The 21,632-nt window shown below is 40.3% G+C and overlaps 1 long non-coding RNA gene across 1 annotated transcript in view; it reads left to right on the top strand.

The window, feature by feature from the left end:
* Window positions 1–2,146, top strand: part of LOC138930515 (uncharacterized) — a 57,702-nt gene extending 55,556 nt beyond the window's left edge. Inside the window, exon 9 of the long non-coding RNA XR_011446207.1 lies at window positions 1,111–2,146. This is a non-coding gene — a long non-coding RNA (uncharacterized lncRNA). The remainder of the gene's footprint in view (window positions 1–1,110) is intronic.
* The last annotated feature ends 19,486 nt before the right edge of the window (window positions 2,147–21,632 follow it).

Below are 21,632 nucleotides of genomic sequence, written 5' to 3'. Positions count from 1 at the left end.
ATATATGTATACTAATAGATGATTTACTTTGTTGTAAGGCATAAACCAACACAACATTGTAAAGCAATTATCCTTTAATAATAATAATAACAAAGAAACTTGGAGGTTATCGCAAATTGTTCCTGGACCTTACCATCCAATGGCTCACCAAGACTTCCAGATTTTACCTCTGAAATATTTCTAAACTCCATTCTCTTTTCTTCTTACTCACTGTCACTGCCCTAGTTGAGATCTTCATCATCTGTTGATTGAACCACTTGCAGCAGCCTCCTCCTAACTTGTCTCCCTGCCTCCATTCTTGCCCTCATTTAATTCTATTGCAAACTGATCTAGGCCAGTTTAGCCTCTAGCACCATCAGGTATTTTTCAGTGAATATCAGTAATTTCCAATGTCTGGAATTATCTGTGGGTTGTAGTCTTCATCCCCCGGAGCCTCCATACCAGGTGGTATGTTCCACTGAAAACAGGACTTTGACCCAATTCTGCCAAGCATACATTTATTAGCAGTTGGGCATAGCCCTGCAACCTGTCCTCATAAGCTCCAGGAAGCCCCACGCAGGAAAGGTTCATTTGAAGCACATTGAGCAATTCTCCAGCAATAGCATTTTAGCTAAACTTCTGGCCAAATCAGGCAGCAGACTCATCCATCAAGTGTCAGGAGCCAGGACCGAATGGATTTCTAGACCTAGAATGCCACTTGGAAGTACCAGTGTTTTAGGCCCCCTTGATGCAAGGGCAGACAAAAGCAACAGTCCATAAATCTGGAACACTATTTATTTAACAAGTGAAAGTTTATTTCCACCATCCTGTATGTAATGAGCAAACCCTCTAGTGTAGATTTAGGTAGAGTGGTTGAAGCTTTCCAGTAGCTGCTTCTGGAGCATGAACTCATAATTAAGAGTCCTTCAGATGCAAACTAAGCACTGCTAGAATGTGTTCCTCTTTGAGGTGCTTCAGACAGTAACTGTCCCTAGAGTTTATCTATATGTTGATGTATATGTATAGGTGTGTGTGTATCTTGCATTGTCTGTGCTGAGGTTTTTGTTGTTGTTATTTTGTTTGTTTTGTTTTTTGGCTGCATGGCATGTGGGATCTTATTTCGCCAACCAGGGATCAAGCCTACAGCCCCTGCAGTGGAAGCGCAATCTTAACCTCTGGATCACCAGGGACGTCCCTGTGCTGAGTTTTTTCAAGGTAAATTTCAGGCTATATAACAAATCTGTCCTCCCGTGGACATCTGTCCATATTGTTCCCCTGCATAAAACCCTTCCCTTTCATGGTTCCCTGTTGCCTATAAAATCAAGTCCAAACTCTTTCAAGTGACATGCAAGGCCTTGTCAGACAACCCTCTACCACTTTCTTTTCTGTACTTTACACTCTAGTCTAGAATTACCAAGCCACGTGTAGTGAAGCCCCATCCAGGATGCTCTCCCCACCTGTCTAGCCCACCTTCGCACTTTCCTTCACCTGGCTAATTCTCACTCATCCTCTATGACTCAATTCAGGCAATTAGCCCTTTTAAGAAGTCTTCCCTGGAACCTAATGGAGTTAAGCACAGAGCCGGACTTGAATAGCACTTATATATGCCAGGAACTATTCTAAGCACTTTTCAACCTCAAAACAACTCTGTGAATTAGGTTCTATTATTATCCCTCTTTTTAGATAAGGAAACTGAGGCAGATGAAGGTTTAACTTGTCCAAGTTCACATAATTGATGAGTGGCAAGTCACACTTCAAACCCAGGGTGTCTGGCTCCAGAGTCTGTGTGTATAGAAATCCATAAGCAATGCTCTGTATTTTCATAGCACCATATACATACCTCTATCTCAGCATTTAGCATAGTAGTTTGACGTTCTTTCTTTGAGTATGTGCCTGCCGCTTTGCCATCAGGACCTTAAAGCTTAATAGTCTCTGAAGTATGGTGTAGGGTTAGATCATGAAGTTTGGAATTAGCCGTACCTGGGGTTGAGTCCCACCTCTGCTCTGTACTAAGCTGTCTAACCTTACTCAACCTTTCTATGCTTCCTTTTCCTTATCTGTAAATTGAGAATAAGAATACCTCACGGGGCAATGGAAAAATTGAAATGAGATGATATCTCTAAAGCACCTAGCACAGGGTCTGACATAGCTTAAAAAAAAAGAAAAACTTTTGGTAATGCTTAACTATTACAAATAGTTATTATCTCTGCATCTCTAGCAACTGGCACAGTGCCTGAAAAATAAACATTTGAGAAATATTTGTTGAACTGAACTATTATGGAAATCAGTAGACTGACATAGATATCTGAAGTATATCTTGTGTGTACGACTTCAGAATTGCTCCCCTGTAGTTAAAACAGAATGTGCCATCTCTCTTTGCTAGGGAACTTATGAGTTTCACCTCCAAAGGATAGATAGCCCTAGAATTCTCCAGTCATATAATGAACAAGCATACCATTCTGGTCCTTGCAGCCATCAGTTTTATTGTAACTAAAGCTCAAATAGGGTAGCTCATCACCTTGAAGTGAGTCTTGTTATCCTAAGTCATCTCATCATCTTTCAAACTGAAAAGAGAACTCCATTTCATTTCCTTTTCTTAGAAAAGGCTTCAGGAGTTCCCTGATGGGCCAGTAGATAAGAATCTGCCTGCCAGTGCAGGGGATATGGATTTGATCTCTGGTCCTGGAAGATCCCACATGCTGCAGGGCAGCTAAGCCCAAGCACTACAACTAGTGAAGCCTGCATGTTCTAGAGCCCGTGTTCAGTATCAAGAGAAGCCACCGCAATGAGAAGCCTGCACACCACAACTAGGGAGTAGCCCTTACGGCAGCTAGAGAAAGCCTGCGTGCAGCAATGAAAACCCAGAACAGCTAAAAAATTAAAATGAAAAAGACCAAGAGATTCAGAACTTCCCAGGGCTATCTATTCTTGTCAAATCTCTGACCTTTTTGGCTTCTGAAATTCCTATGTAAATTTCCTTCCCAGTATCCCGGAGATTTGAATTGTTGATGAAAAAATCCAATAGTCAATCTATGAACAGAATGGAAAATTTTAAGCCAACCTGAGGATTATAACCTGGGAGACAGTCTCTCTCAGAGAACTCTGAGAACTGTTCTGCCCATTAGAGGTCAAAGAACAGTTATATCCATTTTTGAGACAAAGGGTTATACATCAGATGTATTGATGGTTTACATAATTCGGATGTGTACCTATTAAGTACTGGGTTAGTGTGACCCCTTACGGTGTTAAGAAGGAATATTATCCCCTAAAGGAGTTACCGAGTAATATGTCATCATGACCCCTTACAAGATTAAGAAGGAATGTTGGTCTCCTAAAAAGTGATTTTGCCAGCATTAAGAAGGAATATTATCTCCTAAAGGAGTTATCAAGTAATATGTCATCATGACCCCTTACAAGATTAAGAAGGAATGCTGGTCTCCTAAGAAGTGATCTTGCCCACACCAGGAGAACATTGTTCTTTATGGTTGAACAGGTATTTCTGCCACTGGGGAGATCTGGTTGGTGCATAATGCACACTAGATGTGAGGGAGGAGGTCAGAAGGTGGAGAAAAATTTTATGTTTATGCTTTTCTTGATTTGCCTTAAAATGTGAATTTTTATTTCATCAGTATTAATCCTGGTCATAACCTAAAATCTTACAGTTTGATTAAATCTCTGATTGTTACACTATCATTTTTCTCTTTTTTAGAAGAACCTCACCCATTAACACAAAAAATGTGCAACTAACTGAGGATTCTGGATTCTTAGGTGCTAAGGGAATAATGCCTGGAGTGTGGGTTTGGTCACGGCAGGCTGCCCAAAGAAGGTCTCCAGGCATATGGTGAAGGGTTGGTAGATTTCTGATGGCAGGGGCTTCCCAAGTTGAGGAAAAGGCATTGGGCATGAGTCAGAGACCACAGAGCATGTAATAAACTAGAGGTGAGGCTAGCAGTTTTATGCTTAGAGCAAAACCTGGGATTCCCCTCTCTTTTTCTGTCCAAATGATCAGAAATAAATCCTGGAGGGTCCAGAAACACAGAGATCAGAAATGTTCATCTCTAGAAAAGTGCACTGGGCCAGACATGAGAAGATACGGTCCCTCATTCTGGTTCTACCACCAGTTTGTCCCGTAATGGTGGGCAGGTCATATAAACCCATTTTAGACCATTTCCTTGACAGTTAATTAGAGATAGATATGTAATCAGGCTATCACATAGAGCTGGTGGGAGGATTCAGTGGAAACTTACAAATATCCATCAGATATAAGTTACTGAGATATTACTATGAAAATGTAGATACCACAGGAAGAGAGACCACTTTCAGCCTTGCCATCTTGCATGTTATTAAATAATAAATGCCAGCTGCTCAGAGACTCCAAGAAATAGGTGTCAGGTGCACTGAAGAGAAAGGATTCTCTTTAACAAATGAAGAAGCCAAAGTTCAGAGAGGTTAAATCACTCCTCAGTTATTGAGCAGGAACTGTGCTAAAGCCGAAAGTGAACTACTTCACTGCTTTGTTTTCAGAGCCTGAAAACCTAGTTGGATTCCTTTGGCAGGCCCTTTAAGAGGGAGAATTGGTGAGAATTTTAGGAATAGTGGAGAACTAGTGAGGGCAGTATTTTGGAGGTTGGCAGCTGATCTCAGATACAGGTAGCTTAATCTTTTTGTGTGCCTTAATCCACTCTGACCCCTAGAACTAGAGGTTCATAGATCTCTAGTACGTGTGACGGAGAAGGCAGTGGCACCCCACTCCAGTACTCTTGCCTGGAAAATCCCATGGGCGGAGGAACCTGGTAGGCTGCAGTCTATCGGTGGTGAAGAGTGGGACATGACTGAGGGACTTTACTTTCACTTTTCACTTTCATGCATTGAGAAGGAAATGGCAACCCACTCCAGTGTTCTTGCCTGAAGAATCCCAGGGACAGAGGAGGCTTGTGGGCTGCCATCTATGGGGTCACACAGAGTCGGACACAACTGAAGGGGCTTAGCAGCAGCAGCAGTACGTATGAAATATGTATCACTCCTTTTCAGCCTCACTTGGAAGAAGGAACTGGGAGTTGATAACACTGAAAAAAGTGGCAATATCCCTTTAAATCAGTAAGTATTTCTGAAGTGAGGTCTCGCAGAGAGAAAGCAAGTAAAAGGAAAATGAGCTGGTGTGGAGAAGATCTGCACTCCAGGGGATCAATGAGCAGAGTGGGAATTCAGGTCTATACAAGAGAGCCTGTCCATGGCACTAGTGGTGAGAGGGAGAAAGACAGAGACATTTTCATTATCTTCCAAAACAGAGTTGTACAGTTCTGGAAGACCTTTGGGCTACTCCATGAAGACACTGGTATAGATCCTCTTTCCATTTTCTCTGGCCTCTTTAGCCAACACTCAACATGAATATCATGAGAGGTTGCTGATTGTCTTTCTAGAAACATATTTAACCAGTTTCTTCATGCTATTTCAAAATCTGAAAGTAGAAATTCTAAACTTTATAACCATCTAAAAAGGAATTTAGGGCAATCTTATGACATTGTTGTGGAGGTTCCAGGCTTCCTCTTGTAATGCATGGAAGGTTTTAAAGCAACTGTTCTCTTTGACTAGCTCAAAAAGTCCTCTTTCCTCCATCTCCTGTTTTTTAATATTTTTTTTTAATGTGGACCATTTTTATAGTCTTCCTGAGCACCACAATAAAAAGCAGCCCCTGCTCACCACAACTAGAGAAAGCCTGAGCACAGCAATGAAAACCTAGTGCAATCAAAAATAAAAATTAATTAATTATCTTTAAAAAAACAAAGATTGGGAAAGTCCAGAGGAACTGGCAGTGAAAATATAAGCCAGTCATGGGTATATCATGACAATGGCAATAGCAAATACAAAGGCCCTAAGGTGGCCTTCACTGATGGATGTTTTCCAGATGTGGCCTCAGTGAGGACTCCATCACACTGAGTAACTGGTAGCATTAGCCCAAGGTTTCTAGATCAGCATCTTGCTGAAATGAGCCCAGTTTAAGCCAATGGTCTGGTGGCTCAGATTCAGTAAAGAATCTGCCTGCAATGTGGAAGACCTGGGTTCAATCCCTGGGTTGGGAAGATCCCCTGGAGGAAGGCATGGCAACCCACTCCAGTATTCTTGCCTGGAGAACCCCATGGACAGAGGAGCCTAGCAGGCTACAGTCCGTAAGGTAGCAAAGAGCTGGACACAACTGAGCACAGCACACAATATTGCTTCTGTTTTCTGTTCTTTGGGTTTTTTGGATGGAAGGCTTGTGGGATCTTCACTCCCCATCTAAGGATTGAACCTGCACCTGCTGCACCACCAGGGAAGTCCTTCTCCATCTCCTTGAATCTAGTCTGCATATCTGATAGAATTCTGATTATAATTTACGTGACAATGGCATCTGCTCCTATCACTTCATGACAAATAGAAGGGGAAAAGGTGGAAGCAGTGACAGATTTTGTTGGCCTCCAATCACTGCAGATGGTGACTGCAGCCCTGAAATTACAGGATGCTTGCTCCCTTGGAAGGAAAGCTATGAGATAGCTAGGCAAGGTATTAGAAAGCAGAGACATCACTTTGCTGACAAAAGTCCGTGTAGTCAAAGCTATGGTTTTTCCAGTAGTCATGTACAGATGTGAGAGTTGGGCCATAAAGAAGGTTGAGCACCAAAGAATTGATGCTTTCAAATTGTGTTGCTGGAGAAGACTCGTGAGAGTCCTTTGGACAGCAAGATCAAACCAGTCAATCCTAAAGAAAATCAACCCTGAATATTCACTGGAAGGACTGATGCTGAAGCTGAAGCTCCAATACACTGGCCACCTGATGTGAAGAGCTGACTCATTGGAAAAGATCTTGATGCTGGCAAAGATTGAGGGTGAGAGGAGAAGGGGACCACAGAGAATGAGATGGTTGGATGACATCACCAACTCAATGGACATGAGTCTGAGTAAGCTGCAGGAGTTGGTGATGGACAGGGAGGCCTGGAGTGCTGCAGTCCATGGGGTCGCAAAAAGTAGGACACAACTTAGGGACTGAGCCACAACAGCACTGGTGCACCATAACACTGGTGCCCAAGGGCCATTCCCATAGCGAAATCCCACCTTTTACACCTGGGTTAAATGAAGGGGTTGGTGGGAGTTCAAATGCATGTTAACATATGACTTTAATCAGAGACTGAAGATGACCCCTTGTTAATAATTTGGCATATGAATCATTTGAAAAACAAAACACTTTTGTTGTGGTGAAGAGAGGTGCTAGAATTCACCCTCATCCCCTCATCCTGAATGTGCATTTTACATAAAATTACTCAGATTTTCTAACAAGTTTAATAGTATGCTGTTATAACATAATTGCAATATAATACCAGAAGCATTATCAATGCTAAGTACTCTCCAATTTAGAATACATGAATAAATTCTCTAAAACTCTTGAGAAGAGTATGCATTTTCCCAGCTAAATAATCTTTAAGTTCAAAAGGTAAAAGAAATATTTCTTCTTATATGGAAATGGATATATATGGGAGTAGAGTTTTGATAAGCATTTGTGAATTCCATGCTGGTAGATTTAAAAACCTCCTTGGCAAGTTCAGCTCAGTGCTCTGTGATGACCTAGAAGGGTGGGAAGGGTGGTGGGTAGGAGGGAGGCTGAAGAGGGAGGGGATATATGTATACTTATAGCTGATTCACGGTGTTGTATAGCAGAAACAAACACAACATTGTAAAGCAATTATCCCCTAATTAAAAATTTTTTTAAATGCCTCCTTGGTGACCTCATGGCAACTAGGGATACTATGCCCATTTCTACTTAGGTGCCAAAGTAAGAGTGTCTGCAGAATTATGTATCCATTAAGGTAACAAGGCTATGGTTTTTCCTGTGGTCATGTATGGATGTGAGAGTTGGACTGTGAAGAAACCTGAGTGCCCAAGAATTAATGCTTTTGAACTGTGGTGTTGGAGAAGACTCTTGAGCATCCCTTGGACTGCAAGGAGATCCAACCAGTCCATTCTGAAGGAGATCAGCCTGGGTGTTCATTAGAAGGACTGATGCTAAAGCTGAAACTCCAGTACTTCGGCCACCTCATGCAAAGAGTTGACTCATTGGAAAAGACCCTGATGCTGGGAGGGATTGGGGGCAGGAGGAGAAGAGGATGACAGAGGATGAGATGGCTGGATGGCATCACTGACACGATGCATGTAAGTTTGAGTGAACTCTGGGAGTTGGTGATGGACAGGGAGGCCTGGCATGCTGCGATTCATGGGGTCGCAAAGAGTCTGACACGACTGAGCGACTGAACTGAAGGTAACATTAACTTTGTCATTTCAACATACAGCATCCAAGGTCACCCTGGATGCTGACAACCAGCCAATAGATGGGAAAAACAGAGAGTAGAGAAGGGAGGTGAGCTTTTTGGATTGGCCTAATTGTCACCCACACCCCTTCCACCAGCATTCCATTGGCAAGAACTTGTCAGGAAGGCCCCACCTAAATGCAAAGGGAACTGAGAAATGGTAGTTCTTGTCTGTGGAGTCACTTCCCAGTCACATCTCAGGAATGATGGAAGGACAATACAGATATTTGGAGGCTAGCTAAGTGACTTTGTCAAAGTTGTACTGTGGTAGTAACCAAGTTCTTATCTCAACTCCAAACTCTGCTTTGTAATGCCAGCAGTAAGGCACTACAAGCCACATTTCTGCTTTGCTGGCCAACTCTATGTTGTTGTTGTTCAGTTGCTCAGTTGTGTCTGACTCTTTGAGACCTCATGGATGCCAGGCTTCCTTGTCCATCACTATCTCCCAGAGTTTGTTTAAATTCATGCCCATTGAGTCAGTGATGCCATCCAACCATCTCATCCTCTGTTGCCCCCTTCTCCTCCTGCCCTCAGTCTTTCCCAGCATCAGGGTCTTTTCAAATGAGTCAGCTCTTTGCATCAGGTGGCCAAAGTATTGGAGCTTCAGCTTGAGCATCAGTCCTTCCAATGACTATACAGGACTGATTCCCTTTAGGATTGACTGGATTGGATCTCCTTGCAGTCCAAGGGACTCTCAAGAGTCTTCTCCAACACCACAGTTCAAAACCATCAATTCTTCAGCGCTCAGTCTTCTTTATGGTCCAACTCTCACATCCCTTCTTGACTACTGGAAAAACTGCAGCTTTGTTAGGTTCTGCCAATAGGGGGCAGTAGAAGGAGACCGCAAAGCTGGAGAAGGTAGAGACTTCCTGCCTGTTTGCTTACCGTGGATTTTCCTGTCTGTTTGTGGTTCCTGTATCACTGCAGCCTTGTGTGTTTCACCCTGCAAACAGCAGTGCCTTCCTGTAGCATCAGCTGAATCTGGTTGCAGTTTTTCCAACACTTGGAAGAATCTGCCTCATCATGTCTTCTCAGAGACACTACCAACAATCTGTCCCCTCTCTTCAGAAGTCTTGGTTCCAGCAACACAGGCACCTTCCTCTAAACTCAGACATCTTGGCACCAGTTGGCAAGTATCTCCTTTTCAGAAGCCTGAGGTTTAGCTCCAGGGAGCCCTTCTCCCAAGTTCTAGTAATTACAAACTCTTCTCTTCCCACACCCCCAAAGCTCCAGGGTGATAGCTGCTCCCTGCAGTTTTTACCTCTATGATACCTTAGAGAAACACTATCCAATAGAAATATGATGTGAATACTAGTTTTTAATTTTCTAGTAGCCACGTTAAAAAAGTTTTTAAAATGGTGAAATTAATTTTAATGATGTATCGTGTATATCAATCTGATCTGCTTTCATTTCAGTATATGATCACTGTAAAATTAATGAGATATTTTTATATGAAGTCTTTGAAATCTGGTGTGTCTTTTATACTTACAGCACGTTTCAATGTGGAGGATAAATTTCACCAGGAATATTTGATCTATACTTAGAGTTCATAAAATTTACAGTTGAAAATATAGATTCACCAAATCAAGTTGTTCCAAACATATGTCAAAGTTTTCTAATAATTTAATTGAGTATCAATTTGTAATTTTTATTTGGAAATAACTGTGCCTCTACTTAATTGTATTGTGCCAATTAATTGTCTTGTTTTGACAATGACTCTAATTATGGAAAATATCACTGATGAGGGACGCTAGATGGTCAGTACATGCAACCTCTCTGTAGTATTTTCTGGCTGTTTTTTGCAATTTCTTGTGAAGGCACAGTTGAGTTTTAAGAGTTCTTGACATATTCTGTATACAAATCCTTTGTTCGAGATGTGATTTACAAATATATTTTCCCAGTCCATAGCTTGTCTTTTTATCTTCCTAACAGGGTATTTCACAGAGCAAAAGTTTTTCATTTTGAGGAAGCTCAATTTATTGATTTTTTTTCTTTTATATGTTGTGCTTTTAGTGTAATGTGTAAGAACTCTTCGCCTAACCCTAGGTCACCCTAGGTCATGAATATTTTCCGCTATGTTTTCTTCTAAAATTTTATAATTTTATATTTAAATCTGTGATCCAGTTTGAGTCAATTTATATGTAAGGTATGAGGTTTAGGTCTAGTTTTATTATTATATTTAATACCTTTGCCTATGGATGTCCATAAAAGAAAGATTGAAGCAGGAGGAAAAGGGGGTGACAGAAGATGAGATGGTTGGATGGCATCATTGACTCAATGGACACGAGTTTGAGTAGACTCTGGGAAGTCCCTGTAATACACCTTAAAATCAGGTAGTGTAAACCGTCTGAATGTGTTCTTTCCTCAAAGTTGCTTTGACAGTTCTCAGTCATTTCCATTTACATATGACTTTTCAAATCAACTTGTCATTTTCTATAAAAGTTCCTACTGGGAATTTGAAAGGGATTGTATTAAATCTATAAATCAATATGGGAAAAATTGTTGTCTGAACAATATTGAGTCTTCTAACCCATAAATAAGGTATAAAGCACTTTTTAGATTTTCTGTAGTTTCTCCCAGCAAAGCTTTATCGTTTTCAGTATACAAGTTTTGCACATCTTTTCTTGCCCAAATGCTTTGACCAGAACCTCTAGTCAGTGCTAATATAAACAGTGAGACTGGACATCTTGATTTATTACTGATCTTCTTATAGGGGAAGAACTCTGTCTTTCAATATTAAGTATGATGGTAGGTATAGGTTCTTCATAGATGCTCTTTATCAGGTTGATGAAGTTCCTTTGTATTCCTAGCTTGCTGAGAGTTATTATCAGTAATAGATGAAAGAGCTGAGAAGTGGAGGCTTTAGACCTCACCCTACCTTAGTCAGAGTTGTTCTGTTTTATGTTTTAAGTGTGGATTTTCTCTGTGAAATGTGTTTACAAAATGAATTCAACTCCTAATAAGAAAAAAACGTTTGAATGACACTACCTTATACAATAGGCAAATGTATTAGTCAGGCAAATTCTATTAGTCCAGAAAAATAGAACCAATAAGATAGATAGATAGATATGTGTGTGTATATAATATAATGAGGAATTGGTTCACAATATTATGGAAGTAAGAAGTCACAAGATCTGCTGTCTGCAAACTGGAGGCTCAGGAAAGCCAGTGGTGTAATTCTTAGAGAATGGATGAATTCCAGTCCAAGTCCGAAGGCCTGAGAAGCAGGGAAGCCAGTGCTGTGAATCTCAGTACAGGGGCAGAAGATCAATGTCCCAGCTCAGTCAAGCATACAAGAAGCAAAAGGGATGAGTGCCTCCTTGTACCTGGTGTTCTATTCAGGCCCTTGATGGATTTGATGATGCCCACATTGGGGAGTTCAGTCTCCTTTCCTGAGTCCACCAATTCAAATGTTAATCTCATCCAGAAACACCCTCATAGACACACCCAGAAATGATGTTTAATCTGAGCACCCCTTAGGTCAGTCAAGTTGACACATAAATCATGTTGATGTATGGCAACACCAATACAATACTGTAAAGTAATTAGCCTCCAATTAAAATAAATAGATTTATATTTTAAAAAATAATAAATTTTCCAGTGAACTAGGAACACATAGGGAAATCTTTTGTAAGACTATTCCTACATCCTTTGTAAAATCTAAAGGATTCTGAGGCCATGCTTGAAAACGCAGGTTCTGGGGATTCCCTGGTGATCCAGTGGTTAGGACTGTGTACTTTCACTGCCTAAGGCATGGGTTCAATCCTGGGCTGGGGAACTAAGATCTTGCAAGAAGTGTGGTACGGCCCAAACAAACAAAAGCCAACAAAAAAACCCCACTGATTCTCAGCCTCTTAAGTAGAGTTGTAAGACTGAGAGGGAACTTTCCAGAGAAGATTTCTGTCACCTTCCACCCCCAGGGATGGTAGTGCTAGAGAGAGGATGTGGCAAGTCTAGAGAAGACATCTCTCACTGTTCTATATCTTAGCAACAAGACAGAAGTTCTGCACAGCCCTGGAGTCCCTTGGGATCACAGACTGCTTGAGGGCAGGAACTGTATTACTTTCTTTTCTGCAGCTCCAGCTGTCTCTCACATTTCTTTAAACATTTCATGTGCTCAATGGATAAATAAATGGTACATGAGCAAATATTTTTTCCATCCTACCATCTCTTGCCCCCTACTTTTTGAGCTCACTGGGCCCAGCTCTAGACAGACCTGTGAAACAGATCAAGTTTGCCTTTGGTGCTCTTTGCTGAGCAGGTGGTCCAGTCTCCTGAGTGCCCATTGTGTCCTCTGACTCATGATGGTTTCACTCTCAAATCCCAGAAAGGCCTGTTCTTCCTAGGCAGCATCGCATACCTCACTTGAGCTTCCTCATTATGTGTCCCTTATCTTGCATTCTTCAAAGGTTTCACAAAATTAGGGTTAGGCCACCTGGCCAATGAGCATTACAGAGAAGAGAGCCTTCAAACTCTTGCCTCCGCATGCAACTTGGGTATCCATAGCACTTTCCTCCATCTCTCATCTTCTTTAAGCACTGAGCCCACCCATGGTGAGCAGTACTTACCCACCTCCTAAGCCCCTTTTTCTCTCTCTGAGGACAGTTTTGTGTGATCCTGGGGTTGTTTGGTTTTTAAGGGCAGGTAAGCCTCAAGAACAGAGCAAGCCCTGCTTGGATCAGTGTATCTTTGTTATTTGTTGGGAAAATAAGGTATTCATCATACTGAATGACAATGTCTTTAGTTAAAATGACCAGTGATCACAATGTATTGATTACTTTTCTTCTGAAATTCATAAACTGGCTTTGAAAACAATTCCAAAGAAGGGATTACAAAAGGTTTTGAGCAATAGAAGCGTCCCAGGGCAGTATCTTTGAAAGACCAGTTCATTTATATGTTTGAGTTTAAAATGTGTTTAGAGAAAACTCAAATATTTCTCTTGAAAATTATTGAACATCTACTCTAGGGAGCAGAGTGCGCTATTTAGAGGTTAAGAGCATTACTCTGGAGCTGGACTGCTTGGGTTCTAATCCTGTGTCTGTACCTAAGTTAAATGTATAGTCTTGGACAAGTTACTCAACCTGTTGTTTCCTCATTTGTAAAATCAGGATAGTCCTTCCCACATAGGGTCACTGTGACAAATCAGTTGAGTTAATCAAAGCACATAAAGTGCTTAGAATGCAGGACCTGGTACATAATAAGGGCTTATTTTCTTGTGCTCCAAAATCACTGTGGATGGTGACTGCAGCCACAAAATTAAAAGACACTTGCTCCTTCGAAGAAAAGCTATGACAAACCTAGACAGCATATTAAAAAAGCAGAGACATCACTTTGACGACAAAGGTCTGTCTTGTTAAAGCTATGGTTTTTCCAGTAGTCAGTCATGTATGGATGTGAGAGTTGGACCATAAAGAAGGCTGAACACTGAAGAACCAATGCTTTTGAATTGTAGTGTTGGAGAAGACTCTTGAGAGTTCCTTGGACAGCAAGGAGATCAAACCAGTGAATCCTAAAGGAAATCAACCCTGAATATTCATTGGAAGAACTGATGCTGAAGCTCCAATACTTTGGCCACTTGATGCAAAGAACTGACTCATTGGAAAAGATTCTGATGCTGGGAAAGATTGAGGGCAAGAGGAGCAGTGGGTGACAGAGGATAAGATGGTTGGATGGCATCATCAACTCAATGGACGTGAGTTTGAGCAGACTCTGGGAGATAGTGATGGACAAAGGAGCCTGGCGTGCTGCAGTCCATGGGGTCGCAAAGAGTTGGACACAACTTAGAGGCTGAACAATAACACATAGTAAGGGCACAATGAGTTGTTATTATCATCATAACAATGTTTGAGGCATTGTGTTAGAAAACACTTAAGGTAATACTTAAAAGACATATCCCTACCTTCAGGAAGTTCACAGTCTAATAGGAAATACGATGTATAATTTATGTCATAATAAAATTTGATAGGTGCTCTCAGAAATGCCAATGGTCATGATGGGAGGAACAGCTGACACGAAGAGGGCTCTAGTAGGGAGAACATCTCAGTACAGTTCTATAAGTGCCGAACACCCTCCACTTCATTCAGAACATTGTGTCCTGAGAATAAGAGTGTCAGTACAACCAGATGCTTGATATTCATAGTAGTGATGAGAACAGAAGGACCTGAGAGTAGAGATCATACTTTTTACTAAAATGCTTCCCCCTTAAAAACACACACACACACACACACACACACAAAAGAATGGTTTGCAGTGTCAGTCCCTGTGAAAGTATTTAGTGCTCATCCCTTCACTCCGAATAGAAACCTGTCTGGACAGAGAATTCATAGACTCTATCATCAATATATCTCTCTGTTTACAGTTCCCATTTCAAAAACTAACACATAGTATTGCTCTGATCCTGAAAGAATTGAATAGTCTGGAAGAATTTGCCTTTTTACCAAGAGAGTTTAGTGATTTACTCTGGATTAGAATTGCATCAAAATTTAAGAATAGTAACATTAAATAATGAGATAATTTACACTTGAGGAGTCCATTGTTTCATTACTGTATCACTTTTTATGGTTCAGAAATTAGTTTTTTCAATTAAAATATTGATTGCCTTTTTTTTAAACCAGAGTTTCCCCCTCTCAGAAATAGTTATGAAGATGACAGTTTGTGTTGCAATCAGTTATTTTGTATGATTCATGAAGAAACACTTTAAAAATAACTTTGTAATAAAGATGGAAAACTGTTTCTTCACGATTGTGATTCATCATAATTATTTTTGAACATTTGGTAAATCCTATTTCTGGGAATTTTAAGAAGTGCTTTAAAACTCTCTCAACGCCTGTTTAAGGCCCTCAATTATGAATTCTGCAAAAGCTTCACTTTGTGAAGATATGGGCTTGAGGTCGTAAGCATAGTATGAGACAGTGTGGTTAGATGTTTCTGCCCTCTCCTCATCTTTTCAGTTTCTCTTCTGAGAATTGGAAAGTCAAAGGATTATTTGGGGGAATTAAAGTAATTGCAAAGAAAAAGAGCACAGGCCTGCAACCTTTCCAAAATGGCATGTTCTGTGCTTCTGTGCCCAAGGGGCAAGCAATGGGTGGGGTGTGTACTGAAAGGTTTCTCTTTCACAGGAGAGAAAGGTGAGATTCCCTTACCAGTTCTTAAGAGAACTGTGATGGAGCCACAGATGTGTTTTCTTAAGAAAGGGAGAGAGAATATGGCAGTCGTCACTGGAGCCGCCACATGCTATACTTGGTGTTTGTTCCAGATTTGCTAGGTTGAACTGAATTTCCTGCTTAAAGTTTGTAATTACTATTTGGAGAATGGGCAACATACCATTCCAAGTTGTACAGAATGAGCATACAGCTGTCATCTTCATTTTCCTCCAAAGGCTATTTCCTCCAAACTGTTGGTCCTAAACTGAAGGATTTTATTCTGCTCTGTAGCTCATAGAGTAGAGCAATCATAAAGTGTATTGATGTTGGCCAGAAAATCTGCATTCTGAGCATGTGTATGATTAACACCCTTATTGAATACAAATGATGCCAAGAGTTTCCAACCTTACCTGGAACTTCCTAAGGGTAGGGAAAATGAATTTTTCACCAACTATGGCTGCTATAATTCCTGGTGCACTACTTTTTTATTTATCTTACTTATTTTTGCCTGTGCTGGGTCTTTGTTGCTGCCCGGGCTTTCTCTAATTGCAAGGAGTAGGGGCTTCTCTTATTGTGGAGCACAGGCTCTAGGGCACTTGGGCTTCAATAGGTGCAGCACATGGGCTCAGTAGTTGCAGCCCCTGGGTCTAGAGCATGGGCTTAATAGTTGAAACAATAGACTTAGATGCTCTGTGGTATGTGGGATGTTCCCAGACCAGGGATCAAACCCTTGTCTCCTGCACACTGGCAGATGGATTCTTTACCACTGAGCCACCAGGAAAGCTATACTGCTTTTATTTTTTTTAATCTATTTATTTAACTATAGTTGATCAATAGTATTGTATTAGTTTCAGGTGTACAGCTTCCGATTATTTTTCATTATAGGTTATTACAAGATATTTAATATAGTTCCCTGTGCTATACAGCAAATCCTGTTGTTTATTTTATGTACATTGATGTGTATCTATTAGTTCCATACTCCTAATTTATCCCTCCCCTACTCTTTCCCCTTTGGTAACCATAAGTTTATTTTCTATGTCTTTGAGTCTGTTTCTGTTCTGTAAATAAGTTGATTTGTTTTTTTCACATTCCACATATAAATTATATTATGTATTTGTCTTCCTCTGCCTGACTTATTTCACTTAGTATGATATGCAAATGGAAGTATTTCATTTTTCTTGTGGTTGAGTTATATTCCATTGTACATATGCGTGTGTATACACACATATACCACATCTTCTTTATCTGTTCACCTGTCGATGAACACTAAGATGTCCATGTCTTTGCTATTGTAAATGGTGCTGCAGTGAACACTGAGGTGCATGTATCTTTTTGAATTAGAGTCTTCGTCTTTTCCAGACATATGCTCAGGAGTGGGATTGCTAGATATGGTAGTTCTATTTTTAGTTTTTTAAGGAACCTCCAGATTGTTTTCCATAGTGGCTGTACCAATTTACATTCTCACAGTGTAGAAGGGTTTCCCTTTCTCTATATCCTCTCTAGCACTTATTATTTATAGGCTTTTTGATAATAGCCATTCTGACCAGTGTGAGGTGCTACTTCATAGTTTTGATATGCATTTCTCTAATAATTAGCAATGTTGAGCATCTTTTCATGTGCCTCTTGGCCATCTGTATGTTAACTTCAGAGAAATCTCTAATTAGGTTGGACTTAGTGACTTTATTCTAATGTAGAGAATATGGCAAAATGATGGGATGGCACTTCTGTGATTAGGTTACAGAAGATTGTGACTTCCATCCCACTGGCACTCTCTTTTGCCCTCTTACTTTAATGAAGCTTGATGCCGTATTTCCACGTGCTGTATGGGGAGACCCACATGCCAGAGACTCAAGGAGGCCTGCGGCCAACAGCTTATGAGGAACTGAATCCTTTGTCCAACAGTGTATGACCGGAATCCTGCAAACAACCATGTGACTGAACTTGGAAGCAGATACTTCTCAGTAGAGCCTTCAGGTGAAGCAGCATCCCTGGCCAGTGCCTTGATTGCAGGCTTGTGAGAGGCCCTGATGCAGATGACCTAGCTAAGCCATGCCTAGATTCCTGAAAGTGTGTTTTAAGCAGCTAAGTTTTGGGAGTAATTGGTTATACTACGTACTAATATACCTCCCAAGAGATAACCACTATGCTAAGTGTGCTATCATCCTCATGTGTGTTAGTCACTCAGTTGTGTCTGGCTCTTTATGACCCCATGGAGTGTAGCCTGCCAGGCTCCTCTGTCCATGGGATTTTCCAAGCAAGAATACTAGAGTGGGTTGCCATTTCCTTCTCCAGGGTATCTTCCTGACCCAGGGATTGAACTTAGGTCTCCTGCATTGCATGCAGACTCTTTACCATTTGAGCCACCAGGGAAAATCTTAACATTCCCATACATGTGTTTATATATATGCTACATTTGCATGTATCATTTCTATGTATGCCTGTTCACACATTTTATATATATATATGCATATATATATATATACATTACTATATATATAGTATGTATATACATGTAATACAATTACTTTTACAATTAAGAACATGTAATACAATTACTATATAGATACATGTGTATATATATATTGTTGTTCAGTCACTCAGTCGTGTCTGACTCTTTGCAACCCTGTGGACTGCAACATGCCAGGCTTCACTATTCTTCATCTCTCAGAGTTTGCTCAAACTCATGTCCATTGAATTGGTAATGCCATCCAACCATCTCATCCTCTGTTGTCCACTTCTCCTCCCTTCAATCTTTCCCAGCGTCAGGGTCTTTTCCACTGAGTTGGTTCTTTGCATCAGGTGACCAAAGTATTGGTGCTTCAGCTTCAGTATTAGCCCTTTCAGTGAATATTCAGGATTACAGTATTACCCTTATGCCAAAACCAAAGACATCACAAGGAAAGAAAATTATAGATTATTGTCTTTTATGACTATAGGTACAAAAATCCTCAACAAAATACTAGCAAACTGAATCTGACAATATCTAAAAGACTTATGGAGAAGGAAATGGCAACCCACTCCAGTACTCTTGCCTGGAAAATCCCATGGACTGAGGAGCCTGGTAGCCTACAGTCCATGGGGTCGCAAAGAGTCGGACACGACTGAGTGACTTCACTTCACTTCACTTCACTTCACTTATGCAATATGAAAAGTGGGATTTATCCTACGAATATACAGTTGGTTTAACATCTGAAAATAAGTTAATGTAGTGTATTGTAATGATTGAATAAAAAACAGAATCACATGATCATCTCAATAGATTAAAAAAAAGAATTTGACAAAATCCAATAGCCTTTTATGATAGAAACACTCAACAAACTAGAGATAGAAAAGAACTTTCTCACCTTGACAGAGGACTTCTATGACCCACAGCTAATCTACTTAATGGGGAAAGTATAGGTGCTTTATACCCTTACACTTAGAAACAAAACAATGTCTGCAGCTCAACAATTTAATGGAATTCTATCCAGGGAAAGTAGGTGGGAAAAAAGAAATAAAAGGCAGCCACATTGGAAAGGGAAAAGTAACATTATCTCTATATGCAGATGACATGATCTTGTATGTAGAAAATCTCAAGGAATCTGCAAAGAAAACAAAACACCTATTATAACTAACTATAAAGTTCAGCATGATTGCAGAATACAGGATCAATATACAATAATCAATTGTGTGTCTGTATACTTAAAATGAACAATCCAAGAAGATTGCAAAGACAGTTTAATTTACAGTAGCATCAAAAAGAATGAAATATTTAGGAATAAAGCTAAGAGAAGGAATATACAACTTATACCCTGAAAATTACAAGACACTATTGAAAGAAATTATTTGGGAACACATTCTATGCTCATGGATTGGAAGACAATATTATTAAGATGGCAGTTCTTTCCAAATTGATTTATGGATTTGATGCAATCTATATAAGAATCTCAGCTGGCTTCTCTTTAGCAAATGGCAAGCTGATTTTAAAATTCACAAGGAATTGCATGTGACACAGAATAGTCAAAGGAATCTTGAAAACAAAGAACAGGGAGGGGACATATGAATACCTATGGCTGATTCATGTTGATGTTTGGCAGAAACCAACACAATTCTGTAAAGCATTTATCCTTCAGTTAAAAAAAAAATCCAACAATTCTCCTCCAAGAATTGAAGAATATCTTCCTTCCAAGAGAAAGGAAAATATATGCCCACAAAAAACCTTGTGTATAGCAGCATTATTCATAATAACCAAAAGGTAGGTATGTGTGTGTGTGCTCAATAGTTCAGTCCTCTCCGACTCTTTGTGACCCCATGGACTGTAGCCTGCCGGGCTCCTCTGTCCATGGAATTTTCCAAGCAAGAACACTGGAGTGGGTTGTCATATCCTACTCCAGGGGATCCTACTGACCCAGGGATTGAACCTGTGTCTCTTGCGTCTCCTGCATTGGCAGATGGATTCTTTACTACTGGCGCCACCTGGGAAGCCCCAAACAACGCAAATGTCCATTAACTGATGAATGCATAAATTAAAGTGCTATATCCATACGATGGAACATTGTTTGGCCATAAAAGGAACAAAGTGCTTACTGATACAGGCTACAACATGGATGCATCTTGGAAAACATTATACTGAGTCAAAGAAGCCAGTTACAAAAGACCACATATTATATGATTCCATTTATTTGAAATGTCCAGAATAAGGAAATCTATAGACAGAAAGTAGATTGGTAGTTGCTTAGGGCTGGAGGGAATAGGGAATAGAAAACTAAAGGCTATGAGATTTCTTTCTGAGGTGATGAAAATGTTCTAACATTAGTGATGATCACACATGTTGGTGAATAGACTAAAAACCATTGAACTGTATAATTGAAATGGATGAATGTGAATTATAACTAATTATAATGTTTATGGATATGCATTATATCTCAATAAAGTTGTTTTAAAAATAAGCTGGTCATTCATAGGGCTCATCTCATTTGCTTTCCATCTCTCTATGATCACTGTTCTTTGTTGCCTAATATATAGTGTTTTGAAAATTGTTGCTTCATACTGTCTGGATTTTTTTTTTTCTCGGTTGTTTCATGCGGGAGGGTACATACAAATTCTGCCGTGCTGTCTTAGCTAGATTGTAGCAATCTCCCTATTTTTTAATTGAGGAAACTGAGGACAAAAGCAGCTAACTGGCTTACCAAAGTTCATACTAGTTAGTGGCAGAATCAGATCTATAACCAGGATTTCCTGATCTCTCAATCTGAAGTTGAAACAGGATTGTTTCTCACCTCTGCAGCTTCTAGAGCAACTTGAGAGCTGAAGGTTCTCAAGGTTAGTTACCCAGTCCAAGTGAATGTCTGGGCCTTGTGGATCCCTAAAACGTCCAATCAGTTTTCTGCCTTCCCTTAAATCAGCAAGTATTTACTGCACACCTGTGTGCATTTTCCAGTTTATTGTGATCCACACAGTCAAAGGCTTTGGCATAGTCAATAAAGCAGAAATAGATGGTTTTCTAGAACTCTCTTGCTTTCTTGATGATCCATTGGATGTTGGCAATTTGATCTCTGGTTCTTCTGCCTTTACTAAAACCAGATTGAACATCTGGAACTTCACGGTTCACGTATTGCTGAAGCCTGGCTTGCAGAATTTTAAGCATCACTTTACTAGCATGTGAGATGAGTGCAATTGTGCGGTAGTTTGAGCATTCTTTGGCATTGCCTTTCTTTGGGACTGAAATGAAAGCGGACTTTTTCCAGTCCTGTGGCCACTGCTGAGTTTTCCAAATTTGCTGGCATATTGAGTGCAGCACTTTCACAGAATCATCTTTCAGGATTTGAAATAGCTCAACTGGAATTCCATCGCCTCCACTAGCAACAGTTAGCAACAGAAGCAACAGTTAGAACTGTACGTGGAACAACAGTCTGGTTCCAAATAGGAAAAGGAGTACGTCAAGGCTGTATATTGTCACCCTGCTTATTTAATTTCTATGCAGAGTACATCATGAGACACGCTGGGCTGGAGGAAGCACAAGCTGGAATTAAGATTGCTGGGAGAAATATCAGTAACCTCAGATATGCAGATGACACCACCCTTATGGCAGAAGGTGAAGAGGAACTAAAAAGCCTCTTGATGAAAGTGAAAGAGGAGAGTGAAAAAGTTGGCTTAAAGCTCAACATTCAGAAAACGAAGATCATGGCATCTGGTCC

Source organism: Ovis canadensis, chromosome X (assembly GCF_042477335.2).
Source record: "Ovis canadensis isolate MfBH-ARS-UI-01 breed Bighorn chromosome X, ARS-UI_OviCan_v2, whole genome shotgun sequence".
In the NCBI taxonomy this organism is placed as follows: domain Eukaryota; kingdom Metazoa; phylum Chordata; class Mammalia; order Artiodactyla; family Bovidae; genus Ovis; species Ovis canadensis.
The sequence above is the reverse complement of the archived record's forward strand: the minus strand, read 5'-3'. Positions and strand labels throughout refer to the sequence as shown.